This window comes from Talpa occidentalis, unplaced genomic scaffold, assembly GCF_014898055.3.
Source record: "Talpa occidentalis isolate TD23 unplaced genomic scaffold, MPIMG_talOcc4v2.1 talOcc4.7, whole genome shotgun sequence".
Classification (NCBI taxonomy): Eukaryota; Metazoa; Chordata; class Mammalia; order Eulipotyphla; family Talpidae; genus Talpa; species Talpa occidentalis.
Genome location: NW_023605083.1, coordinates 8,659,631 through 8,679,666, shown reverse-complemented (window position 1 = coordinate 8,679,666; position 20,036 = coordinate 8,659,631).

Genomic DNA, 20,036 nt, shown 5'->3' with positions numbered 1-20,036 from the left:
TTTAAAGCTCGTTTCTCCTCAATGCCTGGCCCTCCCAGAGTCAGCCAGCCCTCCAGGGACTGTCCAGGGGGAGCAGGAGGCATCTACCCGGGCTGGTGGCCCCTACCCTCCAGGGTGTCCTGTGGAAGCCAACTGAAACCTGCCTCAGTTTACCTGTAGCTGCTAGTCCCGGTTTGGCCTGAAAATACCTCCAAGAGATTTGAGGACAAGGAAGCACCCAAGTCCTGGACAGAAGTGGGAGTGAAGGTGGGGGCAGAGGTCTGTGTGGCTCCCTGGGGAGGTACCCTGGGCTGGCTAACCATCGCTGGCCAGGCCTCTGAGGGAAAGTCAGGGGTGTGAGGACACGGTGCTTATATTAGTTAAACCGTCGAGCTTGGTGGAATCCCAGGGAGCCTGAATAATTGACAGTGTGGTCAGCAGCTGACCGCTGACTTCTAAGCATGGTGGAAATCGATGTGGTCAACATTTACTGCCTGGGCCTCGGGAGGCCGGGGTCAGAGGTGAGAAGCACCGCCCCATCCTGGATCGTAGTCAAGCAGTGTGACCCAACACCCGCCCTGCCTGTCCTCCAGCCTGATTCCTTTGTCTTTCGTGGGGCTGGAGTCTGCGCCTCCCAGGCTGCTAGGATGGGAAAGTGCTGTGTGAATCAGAGCGGGTGGAAGGGGATGATGCACCAGTCTGAGGTGCCTTTGAATCTGGGGTGCCCTGGGTAGCCAGAGGAGAGGGTGAAGCCACGGCATATTTGGCACTGGAGCTGATGGGAGGTGGCCATTTGGGAGTCCCAGTTCATAGTGGTCCCTGAAGCCACACAAGTGGAAGAGGTAGGCCAGAGGGGTGTGGGGTGAGGGGAGGCCCCAATATTAAGGAATGGCTATGGATCCAGGAAGAGGACCCCAAAAGGGACAGAATAGCGGGGAAGGGAATAGCGTGGAGCAAGGTCAGAATGCGGAATGCTGCCCAGAGGTCAGAAACACAAAAGGGTCTTATCAGGGAACCCCTGAGGGTAGTTTTAGGAGAGGTGTTGGGTGGGATGAGAGAACCTGGTTTTCCTATTAGCAGGGACTGAGGGGGCTGGTGGGCACCCTGCGCTGAGTCTGGCTGTCATCAGGAGCACTTGAGATTGAGACCAAATCAACCACCGCTGGTTTGACAGTTAAGCTTTACTGAAGTACTCCCCCCTTCTCTGGCCTCTTCCCCTGCAACTGTCATCCAGAAAGCTCCTATTCACCCTTCAAATCCCATTTAGACTATCATCTCCCAGCGAGCAGTTCATGACCCCCCGCCCCCTGCAGTTCGCCACTCGCTCTGGGCCCTGGCCAGCCGTTCCTCTTTGGCAAGAGTTGCACATCATTCACTGTTGATTGCATGCCCACCGCGTGCCAAGCTCTGTGCAGACAGACCCCGGGGGGCAACAGGAAAAGAGAGAGGGTGACCGACTCCATTTCTAACTAGCTGAAGCAAAAAGAACTCTAGGAAGCAAAAAATCACCAAGCTGCAGGGGTGGGGTGGGGAGGGGAGGCCCAGCTGGACCTCAGCCCAGGTGCCACCTCCCACACGTCTCCCTTCCCCTCTCGCCTCCTCTCGTCCTCTGCCCTCTCCAGCTTCCCCTTCCTACTCCAACTCCCTTTCTCTACTTCGTGAAAGATGCGGCTGGTCTCAGCCCCAAGACCCTACCAGGAGAGCAGAACGGCCCCCTCAGTGCCAGTTTAAACAGAATCTACTGCAGAGGACCCCATCGATCCGGCTTGGGTCAGAGAGTGACGGCCTGGTGACTCCTGGGGACCACCTATCTCATCAAAGTGGGGAGAGCAAGTGGCCCCAAAAGAGGAAAGAAGCTGCTTCCGGAAGGATTGGTTCAGTGTGGGGTGCGTGGGATGGCCCTCCAACCAGCCGGGGGCTCCTGGGGCCCGGGGTCCCCACCATGGAGGAAGGAGGCCAGGAGCACAAGGAGGACCTACTGTGCTGGCTGCGTCTGCGGTCCTCCCGGGGACTCGGAATGTCCGAGGAGTGTGACGAGACAGGTTAATTAGATTTGCTCTGAAGTCTCTGCAGGAAAGAGACGGGAACCTTGGCCTTGCCCTGGAGGGCAGTAGCTGTGGGACCTGCTGGGGTCTGAGTGGCGCGGCCAGAGCTGGCGGAAGGGAGATGCGCAGCACCAAGGCCACTGAAGCCTGACACTGGCGAACCCAAGAACTTGTTTGGAAGAGTATCAGGTGGCATACACCCCGTCAGGGGGACTGGAGAAACAGGCCTGACGGGAGCCCAAGGAGGTTGGCCCAGCCCAGGTGCCACGCTGGAGGCTGCCACCTGCCAGTCGGTCGCGGTGCCCCTGCTGCCACCTCCGGCCTGGAGAAGACACGTCATACCCCTGGAAGCCACTCTGCTACAGCGGCCTTTAGAAGTTCAACCCGGGCCTCTGAGTCCTCAGGCATGTCTAATTGGCCACACTTTGGATAACCTGTCCGTATTCTAGTTGCTGCGGTGCTGAATAGCTGCTCGAATCAGTTTCTGCGGGGAGGCAGGAGATCCCCTTCCTGTCTTAGGAGTCCCCAAACAGACACTGGTTCACGAAAGTGGCAAATGCACTGGGACTGGTTGAGAGGGTGAGTGTGTGGAGGAGGCACACACATGTACATGTATGTGTATGCATGTGCACACACGCAAGTGAACTGAAGAGCTGGGGCACCTCTCCAGTGCTGTTCTTGAGAGGTACGCTGTGTTGGGAGCTCAGGCCTGGCTGGTATGAGTGGTGTGCAACCCTGGGCTAAGGTGTTTCCTTCTCCCCCTAAAAGAAAATATTGCTGGGCGTGAAACAGAGAAAAGGGCCTTTCAGGAAATGAACTGGCCTTCCAGTTTCTTCTCTGCAACCCTTAGAAGCAAGGACTCTGATTCCCTTTGGACTGAGTTGGCAAGGGCTGAGGGAGTCTTGGAGGTATGGTGGGGTGGGGTCTCTCCAGAGAGAAGTAAATGGACTTCCAGTGATCAATGAGAGGGAGGCTCAAAGAGACAAGTCCTATTCTGAACCTCAAGCTGGGAACATCAGCTCCCTGCATCTGCCGCTGCTCCCCCTCCCTCACCAGCCTGCCTGTGCAACCCCCAGCTCAGGGCTGGCCCTCAGAGCCAGTCAGGAGGCCACAGCTCTGCCTGGATGCACAGCTACACCCCCGACCTCCCTTGCAGGTGGGTAAAGAACACGACAGGTTGGGCTGATGGAACGTGGATGCAGGCCACACAGGCCACTTCCAGGCCTGACCCAAACAAACCTCCAAAAAGTCCCCCCGGGGCCTGCTGTCTTCCCATTCTCCCCTCATTCAGCTGCAGGCAGATGATTCAGAGACTCTAGGGCAGAGGCCAGGCACGCGAAGGCAGGTCCCCGATCTCCAGGGGGACACCCCATCCTCCCACCAGCAACACGGGTCTTATGAGTGATGGAGGACAGCACCAAGTACCGTGGGGGCTGGGGTGGGGTGCTATGACAGCAGCCAGGGTTCGAGGATGCACTCAGCAAGTTTTTGCTGCCCCAGGCTGTGCTGTGATCCTGGACAACGCACTGCCCAATCTTGTGCTTCCTCGATGAGAAGGTTGGACCAGGTCATCTCTAGGGGACCTTCTTTCTGGGGGAGCAGGATTTAGCTGTGTTCACCTGAGCTCACACAAACACGCACCCACTCACGCACAGGCACAGCTCCCCCACCGGGGGACAAACCCTGGCGTGCCTTTCTGGACACTTTCTCCCAAGTGTCTAAACCAGGACAGCTTTCTGGGACCTTGTTTCTAACAGACGCTCATAGAACAGAACTCCCCGCTCTAGGCCAATAAAATGGGATGACTGACTCCAGGGATGAAATGTGTTTGTTTGTATGTATTTTTATAGCTTCCTGGCTAATAAAAGGAATTGCTTTCTAATCGGATGCTTTTGTAAATCAGTGGGCAGCGCCTCCACGCTCCTCTCCCTGCACAGAAGCTTTGTGGGGAGAGAGGAGGTAGCGGCTTCTCCTCTTATGACAGTGCTATCCCAGGGGGCTCCACGCCGTCCTTGATGCTGTTTCTCCAGGCCCTCCGGGAGCAGCGCAGCAAGAAGGGAGGAACAGCAGAAACTGTCCAAGATGATTTCTTCCCCAGCTCCCGGAAGGCCCCTCTTCCCTATCTTCTGGGGAGGCTGCAGCTCTGGGCCCACACCTGAGAACTGGGCCCTGTTCTTTACCTGCGCTAACTTGATGACCTGCTGGGGGCCCAGCATTACAGACAGAGGAACTGAAGCCCAGAGATGACTTGCTCAAGGCCACACAGCCGGGAGCAGGCGGGCCGTGTTCTCACTCAGCCAGCCTGGACTCCAGACCCACCTCTCTAGGCTGGGAAAAGGATTTGGATTCTTATCCTAAAATCCACCAGAGGCAGATAAAGGAATAACAAAGGGGGAAGCAGATTCTGAAGCAGTGGCTCTTCCCTGGGGGCGATCATTCCCCCCCCCCCCCAACCCCAGGGGACATTGGCACTATCTGGAGACATTGTTGGATGTCTTAAATCAGAGGGTGGATGCTACTGGCCTCTGGAGGGCAGAGGCAGGGGATGCTGCAGTGTAGAGACAGCCTCTCCTCCAGCAAGAATTACTTGACCCCAAATGTCCAGAGGGCCCACGTGGAACCCTGCTTTGAAGTCAGACAGGCCTGCAATTTCTACCTCTTCCTTGCTGTGTAGCCCTGGACAATTGACATCCCGTCTCTGAACCTTCAGGAGAGCATTGGGCCCGGCCATATTGAGACAGAGCCTGCCATACAGAAAGTGCCAACTACTGCGATGGCCTTGCTCAGCCTGGCACGGCCCCATCCCTCACCCTGCTCCAGACCCCTGTCCTATTTCTTGACCAAGAAGCACAACTGGGCCCTTCACGGTGAGCCTGGGAGAGCTAGGAGTCTATATCCCCTGCTCCCTCCTGGCTGTCTTGATGTCTTCAGCTGCTCTAATTACTTATTTAAAGGCTATTGATTCCTTGGCTGCTGCAGGGAGGACTCGCGGAATTGCATGTCTCGCAAATAGGAGCGCCTCGGCCGGGCGACTGGGGCCGCAGCCTGACATAACCAGGCAGGGGGTTATTTTCGCCCAGGATGCTTGTGAAATATTCATGTGCTGATTTAAATACAGAGGATGTTCAGAGCTGCAAAGGGCCAGAGCCATCAGATCAGCAAAGCTTGCCCTCGTCCAGGAGGGGCTGCAGCTGGAAGTGGTGGAGGGGGTGCCGGCAGGGATGAGACTGGCACGTGCAGGTTCTAGATGGAGTGTTTGACCTCGGGTGGGTCCCTGACCCACTCTGGGCCTCTGATTCCTCATCGTCATTGGAGAAAGGGGGTTGCGAAGCTAAAACGAGATGGATGTATAAGGATAGACTTTGCACAGAGTAGACCTGCAAACTTCAATTGCATGTGAGGCCAGTAAGCCTGTCTGAGCCTGAGTTTCGTCTTCTAGAAATTTCCTAGGGTTGTTAAAACTCTACGAGATGGCAGATGTGGTCACCTTATACTTGTCAGAGACTTAGCGCCTAGTGCCCAGGCGCTAAGTGCCAGGGCCTGTGCTAAGCACTTAACAGGCACTAAGTCTCTGACTCACCACGCCTGAATCTGTCGGGGTCTGGGAGTGGGACGGTGGGAGAGCCCTGAATTGCAGTGCTTGCCACTTTCCTGCTGTCAGTCCTCTCTGTACGGTCAATTTTCCCGAACATCACTAACACTGTTGCAGAGAAAGGCACTCACCATGCATCTCTATTTGCAGAAGAGGAAACTGAGGCGCAGAGAGGAGGGGTGGCGTGCCCAAAGAGCTGACCGAAGCAGGTTTATCTGCCTCCAAAGCTCAGCCCTAACTGCCTCTGAGGGTTGAGCTGAAAGGATCAGAGAGGCTCAGGGATGGCAGTCACTTGGCCAAGGTCACGCTCCTTGATAGGCCAGAACTAGGATAGCTCCCTCTCCTTTCTTCCTGTCCCATCAGGTATTTAGGCCAACGCTGGGGATACCCTTTTCCTCCTACCCTGAGGCTCATTCAGGAAGGTCACACACCTGCCAGGTAATTCCACACACCACCCTCTCCTGATGAACCTGCCAGGTAGGAATTGAGCGCAAATTAATCGAGGAGGAAACTGAAGCTCAGACAGGTGAAGTGACTTGCCCAAGGCGACAGATCAGGGCTCTTGTAAAATTGGGGTTCAAACCCAGGTCTCCCATGCTCCAGAGCACACGTACCTTCCTTTCCACAGTGGAGCCAGGCCTCACCCTGAAACCCCAGGAGGCCTGGCCCAGGGAGATGGTGGGGGTGGGGGGGCAACCCCACAGGCATTCACAGACCCATCAGTTTAAGAGCTTTCTAGAGGCTTCTGATGTGCAGCTGGTCTGCCCTGTCTCTCCATCACTCTGGTGACCCTTGCAGGAGGGGACCCTAAAGGAGGACCCCCAATGTGTTGGTGTGGGGTTGTTTCTGGGGTCTGAAGTAAACCTATCAGCTTCAGCCTCCTCCTGACAGGCAAAGGCACTGAAGTCACCACCACCACCACCCCCACAGAACGGACCTCCAGGAGCTGAGGGAGCGGGACACCCGAGAAAGGCAGCTTCTCCCCTGCCCCGGCCTCAACGACCTCTGTCCCCTTTTCTTATCCATCTACTCACCCTGCCTATCACCTGCCCCTGGGGCCAAAGACAGGGCTGGGGCCACAACAGTGCACGGGGGCACTGAGGCATCCCCCAGGGGTGCAACTAGCGGAAGAAAGCTGACATTGGCCTTAACACCTGCGGAGAGACTGGCTTTGTTCAGAAAAATGGGTTCTACTGCAGGCGGCAACATGTGGCTGTCTTGCTTCTGAACAGGAAGGCGAGGAGAGGAAGTTAGGGCAGGAGACAGGAGAGCGAGATGTCAGCAAGGAGGAGGGGGCAGCGGCCCTGGCGGCCCTGGCGCGGGCAGCGAGGGAATCCGAAGCACCAGTTCAGCTGTCTGTGCCCTGCACAGCACGGCGTGTGTGACGGGCTCAGAGAGGCACCGCATTTCACTTGGGGCCAACACACGTAGCCCAGAGACCGGAAGGAGAGGGGGGCTGTGAAGAAGTCTGTGGGGTGTTGGCTGAACCTCCAGAGGTGGAAAGTTCTGTCATCTGGACGACACGGGAAGGCGGACTTTTCATCAAGTAATCGCAAATGTTAGGCGGCAGTACCTGGCATCGCGGAGTACATGGGGCCCCCAAAATAGTTTGGTGGGGAAGATCAGTTACCATTGACTGGTGAGTTCTATGTGCCAGGTTTTATGCCAACCGTGTCCCACACAGCCGCCTTCAAATCCTCGCCCAGGTCTTACGACGTAGTGACTATTATTATGCCCATTTTATAAGCAAGTGAAAGCTCAGAGAGGCGATGTGATCTGCCAAAAGTCACAGAGCCAGGACTTGAATCTAAGTCTTTCTGATCTGAAAACCTGTGCTTAGAACCCCCCACCCTGTAGCGGCTGCTTCAACTTTCTCCTTAATGCAAAGGTCCCCAGGCCTGTGGGTAGGGAAGAGACAGAATTTGCAAGCACAGTGGGCCACCTGCACAGTGGCCACCCGGTGACAGACAAGTGAATGACCTTATCAGCTCATCTTAGGGCTGCGGGACTCCGCCCCAGAGAATTCAAGGAATTTGTCCAAGGTCACAGATGAGAAGGCAGCCGAGCTGGGAGTGGACCAGGACCAAGCAGTGGGACTGCACTGCCAGGGCCTTTGCACTGCCCAACAGTATTTAAAGGCCCTCAGGCCATGGGCCCCTGCTTCTCAGTCGTCTAGGGGGAAGCGGGCACTCTGCCTGGTCTCCAGAGCAGGCCCAAGTCTGGGCCTCAGAGCGAGGTCAATGGGCAGAGCCAGAGCTGCCACTGCCCCAGCATGGCCTCGAGAGGCCACCCGCAGGGAAATCTTTAAATGGTGTCAGGTTCATCGCCTCCATGGTAGAACAAAGGAAAAAGACAAGGCATGAATGCTAGGGAGATGGGGTGGATTCTAGCTTAACTCATCACGTTTGGCTGAGTCAGCAATGCAGACAGGCCTCCCTGGCCTGAGAGCAGAATCGCAGGAATCTGCAGCTCTGCTGGAATTTCTCTGCACCAGCAGGCAGGGCGGGGACCAGAACAGAGAGGAAGCGGCCACAGCTTGCATCCCGGTGAGGTTCGTCCTCCACCCAGGCCCACCCTCCTCTCAGGCCTGTCTTTGAAAGGTCACCTGTCCCAGACTTGCGCCACACTCCACCGTCAAGAAAGCCCTCACCGAGAGCTCTACGATCTCCAGAGGGAATTATGATTTTGAAGTGCCTTTGCAATTATGACAAAGCTAATCTACAGTAGCCTCCCCAGTGCAGCAAAATTCACCAGATGCTTTGCAAGTCACAGCACGTCTTACAGTAGTGACATCCTTTGCAGGCAAAAAAGTGCGGCCTCTCTGGAGGACTTTACAGTGGCCAACCCCGGGTCACAGCCCTCCCCTCCGTGGAGGTGAAGGCCAAGCACAAGCCCTCGTGTTTGTCTAGCACACAGCAGACACCGGCCACTCCTGAGGCCATCGGGAGTTAATATCTTCACTGGCTCTAGCAGGCCACGGTGTGGGTGTTGTGTCATCTCTGTCTCCATGTGAGGACACCGAGGTCAGGCGTCTTGCCTGTGATCACGGGGCTATTAAGGAGTGGAACCTGGATTTGGGGCATGTTGATGTTTAATGGGAGAAAGGCAGGTTTTGTGCCCATTTTTCAGATGAGGACAACAGAGGGCCAGTGCGGTGGTCAGCCCTGCTCTGCTCACGGTGTGACCTCAGACTTATCTTGGCCATTTTGTGGGTTCCCTTTTCCTCCTCTGCAGAGTCAAAGGGACCAGCTCTGTCCTGCTCTCTTCTAGCTCTGAGCACATGAGGTGACCACGGCAGCCAGGAACACGCCTATCCACTCACCTTGGCCTTGCTCCCTGTGCCTGGGTTTTCCCCTCCGGGGCCTGTCTGTTCCATACAGGTCACCCAGATGCCTGTCCTGAGAGCTCCTGTGTCACACACAAGTGCAGGGACAGAAGGAATGCAGGGACAGAGCAGAGCATGGCAGGACCTAAGGAAGGGAGCTGCAGAGAGCTGTGGGGGGGCTCCCCTTGAGAAATGCTAGTGAGAACCCAGAAAAATCACACAATCTAACTGCCCCCCACCCCTGCCAGTCCATTTCACAGATGGGGAAACTGAGACCCAGAGAGAGGGAGGTGCTTTCATCTGGACAGACAGAGATCAGGTTGAAGAGGGACTGGAACTGATTTCTAGGATCTTCCCATGGCCCATGCTGGAAATCTGGTTTTGATCTACAAGGTCTCAGACCATTCGTTCATTCATTCGTTCAGCCAGTTAGCCAGCCAGTCATCCAGCAAACCTTTCCCAAGTATCCATGATGTTTCAGACCCTGGCAATAATAATGGTGGGGCCAATCATGGAGTGGCTATCAGGCTGTGAAAAGTGGCTCATCCAAGTTAAGATAGGCTGGGTCCAATACATACTGCATTTTGAAGACTTAACATGAAAAAGAAGTAAAATATCTCAATAGCTTTTGATCTTGATTACATGCAGAAAAGATCTGGGGTAGATGGGGTTAAATAAAACATTAAAAAGAACTTCAATTCGTTTCTCATTTTTTGAAAAAGTGGCTACTAGAAAATTAAAATGAAAAGTGACAGGACGTCCCCGGTGGCGCAGCGGTTGAGTGCTGGGCTGCAAAGCTGCCCGCAGCCTCTGCAGCGCCGGTTCGATCCCCGGCCGCCGGGCAAGGGTCCTGTAAGGCGCGCAGACCTCTCCTGTCACGCCCGCTGCTCCCCTCAGCAGTGTATTTCGGCAGTCTGCCTGTTCTGTTCTGGCTCTGGTGAATTCTCTCACCCTCCCATGCTTCTGACTATACCCAGTGCTTGTATAAATAAATAAATAAAAATCTAAAAAAAAAAAAAAAAAAAAGAAAAGTGACAGAGGAGGCTCATATCTGTTTCTGTTTCTCTTGGGCAGTGACGGCTACAGGGAAGGCCTGCAAATGAACACATAACCCCCTTGGCAGGCCTGGCTCCATGCGTTGCACCATCCAGCGCACGAGCAGGCTCAGACACTCGCAGAAAGCTGATCCGGAACAGGATGAGGGTCCAAGGTGGGGCCCGCTTAGTTCCGCTTCTCAGCCAGCGCCCAGCTCCCCTTGCAGGGCCCCCGGAGTCACTTTCATCTTCCCTCCTGTTCTGATTCTTTCCCTCTTGCCCAGAGCCGCGAGGCCAGAGGCCAGCTCCCCTTCTAGGCCCATTTCACGCCACCACCTCCACGTGTGTCTAGGAGCCCTGAGGTCACCCAGCCAGGCTGTGACATCCCAGCCCTGCCCATCCATCAGACAAGCATCTGCACGCTAGCCACCTTCCTCACCCTCATGGGGCTCCCGAGCAGTCAGACACAGAGGGAAGAGAGGGTACCCACCCACACTGAGGCCACACTGCTTGGGACCCCTCCTGGTTCTGCGCACAGGGACAAACACGATGACAGCTGAGTCTCAGGCCTTGCAGGAAACGCACAGAGGATCTGACCAGCGGAGGCCAAAGAGTCTTCCCAGAGGAGATGGCACTTACACTGAGCCCCAAGGCTAAGGAACAGCATAGCTAGCAAAGGGAACAGTAGGTGTGCAGGCTGAGAGCACTGGGAGGTGGGCACCAGGGGTGAACAAAGGCCAGATCACGGGGCCTTGAAGGCCTCGGTGAGTTTGGTCTTTCTACGTGGAGGGCTCTGGGGAGCCATGGAAGGTGTATAAATAAGGGAGTGCCTGGAAGTCCGAAGCTCTCTCTGGTCTGGACAAGGATCCAGGGAGGCAGAGCCTGAAGCTGGCTCTGTCTTCTGGGAAGAGTTGCCGGTGTGCTGTGTGACCTTGGCCGGGCAACCTACCTTTCTGTGCCTCAGTTTCCTTCCTGAGACGACGACGGCTTTTGTGAAGGCTGGGAGCCGCGGCACTCGCAAAGCACTCGTGTGGACCTGCACGAAGTAGGACGGCACAGGGTTGCCCCCTTTCCTGTCCTTGCCTTTCCCCGGGCTCCCACCCCACCTGTCAAGCACCGCGCCCCGCTCCTCAGCCGGCAGGAAACAGGACTGGAGGAACATTTCCGCACCCGCCGGGGTATTTATAGCTGTGTTCTCTCAGCCCCTTGTTGTTTCCCGTTGCATATATATTTTTACATTCTCCTCCGTCACACATGGTTTCTCAGTGTGGCTGAGAAGCGGCGGGGGTGGATTGGATGCAGAGGGTGGCAGGTGTGGGAGGAGCAGACAGCTGGCCCCGGACGCACCTACGGACCTGAGCACCCAGCCCGGTCCTCTCTCTCCCGGCTTGGGAGCCATCGATGGCTCCCCACTGCCCTCTGCCCAAAGGACAGGCCCACTGTAGCGCCAGGCCCTGCGGGCGGAGGCCCTGCCTGGGCCCTGGTGGTGGCGTTTCCCTCACTTGCCCTCCCTCCACCCATCTGAGCGGCGTGAAGGCAAGCTGGACTTCCGCTCTGCCAGCTGGGGGCCTCCAGCAAGTCCTTTCTGCCTTTGCTGAGCAGGGGAGCCTCATTCTGACCCCCCGGGGCTGTGAGGATGAACGTCAACGCTGCGCCTGACCTTGAATAAATGGCAGCCGAGAGCGAGGGTGGGTTCCAACCTGGAGCCTCCGGCGTTGGCACGCCGCTGCCTCTGCCAGGAGTTCTGGCCTACGGCCGCCCCCACCGGGTCACCAGGGCCCACCCTCAGGGAGCGCTCCGGGCCTTGCACTCCCACGCAGGGCAGCTCACCCTCGCCTGGAGAGGACTGTGAGCCTCCCCTGATGGTCCTTCTCTGGAGACAGATTGCGCGCTCCTCGCTTGTAAAAATAGCCCAGTACAAAGCCTTCCCGAGGCCCCATCCACGCTCGCACCATCCTTCCTATGAGTGGGCACTCGTGCCCACTCCACAGAGAGGAAGCGCTTCAGGAAGGAGAGTGCCTCGTCCATCACCCCCTCGGCCTAGCACTTTGCGATGACCACTCTCCAGCCTCTCCACTCCCTGTGCCAGGCAGAGGGCTCCAGCCCAATAAATGGTCCGGTCCAATGGCCCTTCCTCGCGGGGTAGGGATTCCTTCTTCCAGTCCTGCGGCCCACCCAGGCCCACCTCTCTAGCCTGTCTCTCCTCTCCCCCAGCCCAGGAGCCAAGGGTCCCCCATTTCCTGTTTGCCCGGGGCTGGCCTGGGGTACACCCCAGCTCTGGTCACCGAAGCAGGGGCGGGACACTGTTGCTAGGCAACAGCTTGGCCAAGCATTCAAGGGGCCCATCGAGGAGGGAAAAGAAGCTATTTTCTGAGAGCTGGAGGTGGGACCAGGGATAAAGGCCTCTTCTTCACTCCACCCAGACCTCCCTCTGCCCCGCGTCCAATACCTCACTCACTCACGCATCCTTTCTCTCATTCATTCACACGCCGTGCCCCATGTTCATCTGAGCATCAGCCAGCTGTCCACAGGGTTGTCCAGCTCCTGGACACTCGGAAGTCCCGCAGCAGGACCCGGCGTCTCCCCCCTTCTGTCTTGGCTGCAACTTCCTGGGTCTGCCCACTCTGTCTCACCTCCACGCCCAAGCTCTTCCTCCTCCTATTAGTGCCTAACGCTCTAACCGAGTTCTCGAGGCTTCAGGCCCCAGCTAGGAAGGCTGGCAAAGAGAATCTGGGGGTAGATTTTCGAAATACACCCGCCCCTGCCACCACCTCTCCTTGCAGCAGGGCCCCTAGAGGCTGGAGCGGCCAGGCGGGCTGGCTGCAGCCTCACCCCGCCAGCTGGCTGCTCTGCAGCAACAGTCACGCTTTCCTTGCAGCTTCGGTCCCCTGAGGCCAAGCCCATGAGGTTTCTCGGCAGGTTTCTTGCCCACCAGCCCTCTGGGGCCCAGGGAACGCTCCCTAGAGAGCCAGTCCCTGTTATACCCACTTACAACGTCCTGGGCCACGTCTTCCTAGCACTTAGCACAATCGTGATGCAGGCGGCTGTTGTGTGCTTGGTTAATAAGCGACGTTGCTGCCAACCCGAACATGCCACAAGGGCGAGCTCTGCTAGCTCTGTCCCCAGCACCTGCCCCTGACCCGGCACTCAAAGGATGGGCACTGCACAGCTGGGCGGGTGGGTGAGCGGAGGGAAGAAAATATGGAGAGGTGGATGGATGGAAGGCAGCAAGGAAGGACGGAAGGATCAATGGATGGAAGAACCATCAGGGTGGAACAGATGGGGAAAGGAGCTGTCCTGATCCATTCAGGGCGCCCTAACGAAATACTCAGACCGGTGCCATCGCAAGAAGACATTTGTCACAGTCCTGGAGGACAGGGAGGCTGAGACCAAGGCACCTGCACATCAGGGCTGCCGGAGCCTGCCTTCGTCCTGGCAGACGGCCATCCTGTGCTGTCCCCTACATGGCAGAGGGACCAGGCAGCTCTCTGGCGTCCTTCACAAGGACACGAATCCCACTCCTGAGTTACCTCCCAAAGCTGAATCTCCTAAGACCATCGCACCAGGAGTTAGGTTTCAGCATATGAATTTTAGGGGACACTTACCTTCAGTTTATTGGCTGAATGGTCTTCATTTTCCCAAAAATAAGAATAATATATATGGGAGACTAAGTATCAGGAATTATGGGGGGGTGAGTCCCAAGCCTGTGAGCCTGGGCAAGTGCTGGCCTCTCTTGGTCTCAGCTTCCCCACCTGTGTCACCCCACAGTAACAGGGGCTACCTTGGGAGATGGGCATGAAGTTAAACATGAACTGGAGGACTCAGAGGAACAGCAGCCGGCCTGACACTGGGGCTGGGTTGCTGTAAAAGACTCAGGGGCAACCCACGGCGGCCCTGGGCAGGCTCAGGACTCAGTGCAAGGCCAGCTCAGGTGACCCACGGGGCCTGCAGGTCCCTGAGGGGCTTTCCTTTGGGAGACCAGCCTCTGCTTGGGCCTCCAGGAACACAGCATGGTTTGGGCTCAAAAGTTTCTGCCACAGCTGACATGAGAAGTCATTTCAACCCTCTGAGCCTCGGCTTCCTCATCCGTAAAATGTGTGATAAGGGATGCCCGTGAGGCTGTTCTGAGGAGGCAGTAGGGCATCAGGGAGACCCCAGGACTCAGTCCCTACTTGAGAGATGGCTGCGATGATGGTTATTGTTCCCATTCTTGGTTTAGATTTGGTACTTCCCTAAAGAAGATCCTGTTTAGTTGTTTTTGTTTTTGTTTTTTAAAGATTTATTTATGCATACAAGAACTGGGGTACACGCCAGAAGCACAGGAGGGTGAGAGGATTCACCAGAGACAGAGTGGGGAGCAGAACAAGCAGACAGACCGAAAACACTGCTGAGGGGAGCAGCGGGCGAGACAGGAGAGGTCTGCTCGCCATGTGGGTATCTCCCTGGCCAGCTGGGAATCGAACCCGCGCTGCAGAGGCTGCGGGCAGCTTCACAGCACTGCGCTCAACCCACCGCGCCACGGGGGAGGCCCTGTTTAGTTGTTTCTGAAAAAGGCCAGGCTGACAGGGACATCAGCCAGTCTTCTCCAGTGAGGTTTACTCTGGTCCTGTTCTCAGACTAAGCCAGATTCTAACCCCTTGACCTCCAGTTTGGGATCAGGATCAAAGCTCAGTCTGAGGCCAGGATCAGGGCTCCATATGAGACCAGGACTGGGTAGATTCAGGACTAAGCCTGTGCCTGACGTCAGGGCCCAGTCTGCAGGCAGTATTGAATATTGGTTCCCTGGATTGGGTTTCATTTAATGCTGAGGTGGGACTCTGCCTGAAAAGTATCTTAGACTGGGTTCCTGGAAATAGATGCTGAGTGGGGGGATTCTATGCCTGTTTTCTGAGATGTGCCCTGGGCAGCTATACCTAGAAGGAAGCAGGAAGGAAGGGCCGGGCAGAGGGAGCTGCTGAGCGGCAGTGAGCTGAGCCAGGCCTCTGCGGGACACCGAGAGCTGCCTGTCCTTGGGGTTTGTAGCTCCACCTCAGTCATGCACTGGCTGCTGCTGGCCCTGGAGGGGAATTAGCCCAGTGGGTTGCTGTTCCCAATAGTCAGGATGGGCAATTGGGCCTGGAGGGGGCTTGGGAGCATCCAGGACCCCCTCCAACCGGTTCCTGGGCTCTGGCAGGGCCCAGGGTTTCATCTGGATACTGGGAGAAGGAGACAAGGAAACTGGATGTCCCCACAGCTCTGTCCCTAGCTGCTAGCACGGGACCTGGCTGGGCGTACAGCTCCAGCATGTAAACAGAAGAGAAGGTTAGCCTGTCAGCCTCTCCCCGAGGCTCAGAGAGGTTTGACCACCTGTCTGAGGCCACACAGTGGCTCAGGGCAGAGCCAGAGCTGGACCCAGGACTAGTTGGAACCCAGAGCTGCTGTTCTCTTGATAATGCCAGCCCGTGAGCTTATCAGAAAGCCAAGGCTGGGAATCAGAGCAGGAAAGCCCCCCACCCAGTTCCTGGGGCAAGGCTCCCCACCCTCCAGCTCTGGCTGCTTCTGGCTGGCCTGCCAGGATCCATGCCCAAGAGAGGAGGTGGCATCTTGCGGGCGGGCGGCCCTTCTTGGTAATGAGGCCGAGCCTGCGGTTTACAGGCCTTACACTATAAATAATTCATTTGCAACTAAGTCTGGGAATTAGAAACCGTTACTGAATGATTTATTTAATAGGGGCTGCTGCTGGGGAGAGGGGAAGACTTTGAACTATAAAAGGGAAGTGCATGTCTTGTAGATAGATTTAAAGAGACCTATAAACTGGGTCCTAACTCCAGCTCTGCCTCCTCCCAGCTGTGTCATCTTAAATAAGTGCCTGGACCTCTCTGTGCTGCAGTTTCCTCTGCTGTAAATCAGGGATAATTAGAAAGTTGTTAGAAGGATTAAATGAGCCTGGATTTGAAGAGTGCTTAGCATCATGCTTGGCTCATAGTGAGTGCTCAGTAAGTGTTGAACGAACACATGAAAACTTATAATAACGGGACCTGAGCCGAGCACCTGCTTTGGGGAGGTGCTTTACCTAATTTACCTGCACTATGCCCAGCACTCAGGTATAATGGGTGCTATTTTTATACCTATATTGTAGATGAGACAGCAGCAGCTCAGAGAGGCTAAGGGACCTGCTCAAGTTCACACAGCTAGTCATGGCGAAGCAGGGATCTGAGCCCAGTCCAGGGCCTGTGTACTTATCTGTGTCCCTGGCACACAGCCGGTGCTTAATAAATGCCTGATTCTTGATGCGCTAAAACTTTCCTTTCCCCCAAACCACTGCCACAGCCATCATCACATTTGCCTCTGATAACAAACCCAGCAAGTGGCTGGGAGACTGGGGTCGACAGCTGTGCAATGTTCCACAGCCCAGATGGACCCCAGGTCCTCCCGAGCCCCCAGCCACTGTCACAATGTGTAACAGCAGCTGGGCCCTGGGTGTGCCCAGTCACTCCCACCACCGTGCGCCTGCCTGCGGGCAGAGGCTTTGTTTTGCCTAAGCAAAGGGTTTTCATTAAATATCAGATGAAGGAAGAAAGACTCCCAGACCCCTGCAGTAGATGAGCTCCCCTCGGCATCCCTCCACAGCCCACCCCTCCAGGTGTCCTGGGGCGCACCCATCCTCCGTGCCCTGCTGGGGCCAGGAGAGTGGGGTCTGGGGCTGGGCCCCTGGGGGAGGTCTCCGTGCTCGCTATGGGTCAAACCTAGCGCTCGCCACAGGGCGTGGTGTCCTGGGCATCCCCTAGGGGGCAGCACTTCACCACCTCACAGCCCCAGGTCTTGCAGGGGCCTGGCGGGGTCTCAGGCTGAGCTGGAGGTGAGGCAGAGTCCAGTGACCAGAATGCGGGCCTTTGGCCTCACAGGGCTGTGGGTGCGTGTGTGTGGTGTGCAACGTGTGTAGAGAAGCAGGCGTGTACAGAGAAGCCCAAGCTTGGGGGTCAGGGTCTGTTCCATCGGACCCTGGATTCGTCCCGGCCCTACTGCGGCCTGGCTCCCCTGCGGGCACAAGAGCTGAGCCGTTTTCAAACAGGGTTCGGGTGGGGTCTTCTCAGTGCACGGGAGGAGGCAGCGTAGGGAGCTCAGCGGGGACAGCTGGCATGTTTTGTTACAGGTTATTAGAATCCTGTTAGCCTTACTTTGCACTTGGATTTGCTCTTTCCATCAGATTTGAAAGGAAATGGATTTCCTGTTTCAGCGTCTCCATTTGTCATTCATTTTTTGTTTTCATAAAAATTTAAAAGATTGTGCCATTTAGACTCAAGGAGAGAGGCCAATCGCTTCTCCCCAAATTGTGATTCTGTCCCTCCCCTCTCAGCATCTGGCAGGCTCCTTAGCAAATGCCAGGCTGTCCTGGCATCGCCCTGCAGGAGGCCTGCCAGGGCTCCCCTCTGCTGGTAGCACCCCATGCACTCATTCCCTCCCGCCCCCACTGGGCCACCTGCCTGCTCCCTGCACCTGGTGCTGCTTCCTGCCAGGATAGCCCCTCCTGGAATGCTATCAACGGCCCTAGGTGATGGGGAGGTGGCTCATGGGAACCTCCCCAGCCCATATGTTTTTGGAAGGCGTCAAGAGGGCACTGCCTCTGACAGTGGTGTGGCCTTAGTGGAGTCAGTCCCTCCCCACCCTGGGGGCAGCAGGCAGGGCATAGGGTAAGCTGGGGTACAAGCTGTCATCACTGCAGCCCCCAACTCTGCTCCCGTCTGTCTCTGCCCCAATAAGTTCCCCTGCAAATCCAGTGGCTGGAGGATGAAATGGCTTGGGTCTGTGAGACACTGGACTTGGCCAGACCCTGGCAGTTCCCCCAGGGATGACCTCTGAGCAGTAGGGTGGGTACCCTCCAAGAGGGGTAGAGGGTGGTGGCTGGTGGAGAGGGAGCCTGTCCTGTCCTAGAGCTCCCTCTAGTGTCTCCGGAGGGGCCTGCAGCCTGTCCTTCAGGCGGGGGAGGACGGGGTTTGTCTAGGCCGCTGTCGCCAAGCCATCTGGCCAGCCCCTCATCGGGCCAGTGCCCCATTTTGGACACTCACCAAGTTGGGGTACTGGGGTTGCTTCTGACCTTGAGGGTGGGGGTTGGTGAGAGGGTGGGGCAGAGGGTGTGGATCTGCGTCTGTGGGGAGGTGAGCAGAGATTGGAGGACTTGGGATATCAATTTCCAGAATTCAAACTTGACCTAAGCACACTTGGGAGTCAGCACACAAGATACAATCTGAGACCTGGAAAAGTCCCTCTGGCGATTGGTGCGATGGTCAGAGGCCTCCTGGGCATTGTTTGGGGGAATTTGTGGGTTTTCATGATGACCGGAGGCACTGCTGGCCTTCCCGGGGTGGGGCCCAGAGTGCTGGCTACTCTGCGAGGTGTAGGACAGCCCATACCACGAAGAATGTCCCACGTGCCACATGACCTTGCACGTCCTGCCAGATGTTCACTGTGATGAGAAACATCCGAGCAGAGGGCCCAGCTCTGGCTGCAGGCATAAGGCCCTGAATCCTAACATGCACGGGATTTGCCATAAATACAAGTTCCATGTAAATGGAAGGAAGACTGAGCTTTGCCTTGTTCAGAACCTCACCCAGAGTTGTCATCGGGCCGGGGAAATCACCCTAGCCAGCCCCACCTGTGCACTGGAGCCGCCGCGGTGTCTCCACACCAGTCTGCAAAGGCAGCTGCTGCCTTCAGAGTGCTCTGGGCAGAGGTGCAAGCTGCTTGTTATTTTATTATGGCTTCAAGTGCAGTCAATGAGAGTGTTTACAATTTGAAATAATATCGTCTTACATTTAACCAACACTCATTTAGCTCTTAACCTGTGCCAGGCACTGTTCTAAATGCTTCATGAATAATTCTGCATGCAATCCTCACAGCTTTGTGCGGGAAGGGCTGCACGGAAGTCAGCCCTGTTCACCGGGGAGCGAACTGAGGCCCAGAGAAGTTAAGCAGCTCTCCCAAGGCCATGCTGGCAAGTGGAGGAGCCAGGATTTGAACCAGCGTCTCTCCTCATCACTGGCCCTGTCAGTTCAGTTAGGGTGCTGCATGGTTTTCTTTGGGGAAGTATATGTACATGTATATGTGTATATATATATGTATATGTACATGTACATGTATATGTATATATATATATGCATGTCATTTCATTTCAGAGTAATAAAGGGTGATACAGATTTTTTGTTTAATCAAAGGAGCGTAGAAACAGCATTAAGAACCAGTAGTGGTGTGAGGAGGGGCATAGGGTGCAGACTCTGATGCACCCCAACATTCTGGGAGGAAATAGAGTGAGGAACAGCCAGGAAGACAGGAGGGAAGCCCAGGAGGACACGGGTTGGGGAAGCCATAGGCAAAGAGTTCCGCGGGAGGGAGTGGGCCACGTGGGACAGGCCTCTGAGAGGCCCAGAGAGGGCAGGCTGAAGCGGGAGACCAGACTCGGCCACCAGGGAACAGCGTTACCTGAGCCCATGAGAGCTGGGGGTCTCGCTGGAGCTGCGGTTAGATGCACACCCCAGTGCAGGAGAGAGAAGGGGAAGGAATACCGTTTTCCACCCTCCCCACTCCTGACATGCCCCCACCCTGCCCCTCCCGGAAGACCCTCAAGGGAAGTCCTTACAGGACATCCACTGGGATCAGAAGGGAGAGGCCAAGGATAGATTTGGGAGGAAGAAGAGACAGGTCCCTCGACCTCATCTGCCCCCCTGGACGCCCAGCTCAACCCCAGGACACTCCCAGGTCTGGCCACAAGGTGGCGCCCGCAGGGCCGGGCCTGGGCTGGGATGGGGCGCGCATGTGCCAAAGGTGCTGCCAGCTGGGGAGTGTCTCTGTGTCCAGAGACCAGGGGCTGTGGGAGCTTGACGTCTCTCTGTTGCCTCCCTGGGGCTGCCTGGATCTCTCAGGAATCTCTGAGAAGTGGGTTGGAGAGAACTGGCATTGCCAGTCCGCCCAGGAAAGCCTCGCAGGATGGGGATGATTGTTGTTCCATTTCACAGATGAGGAAACCGAGACCAGAGGAGGAGCCACGCGCAGAGGCCACGCAGCTGACGGCAGTGGAGCTCCGGGGC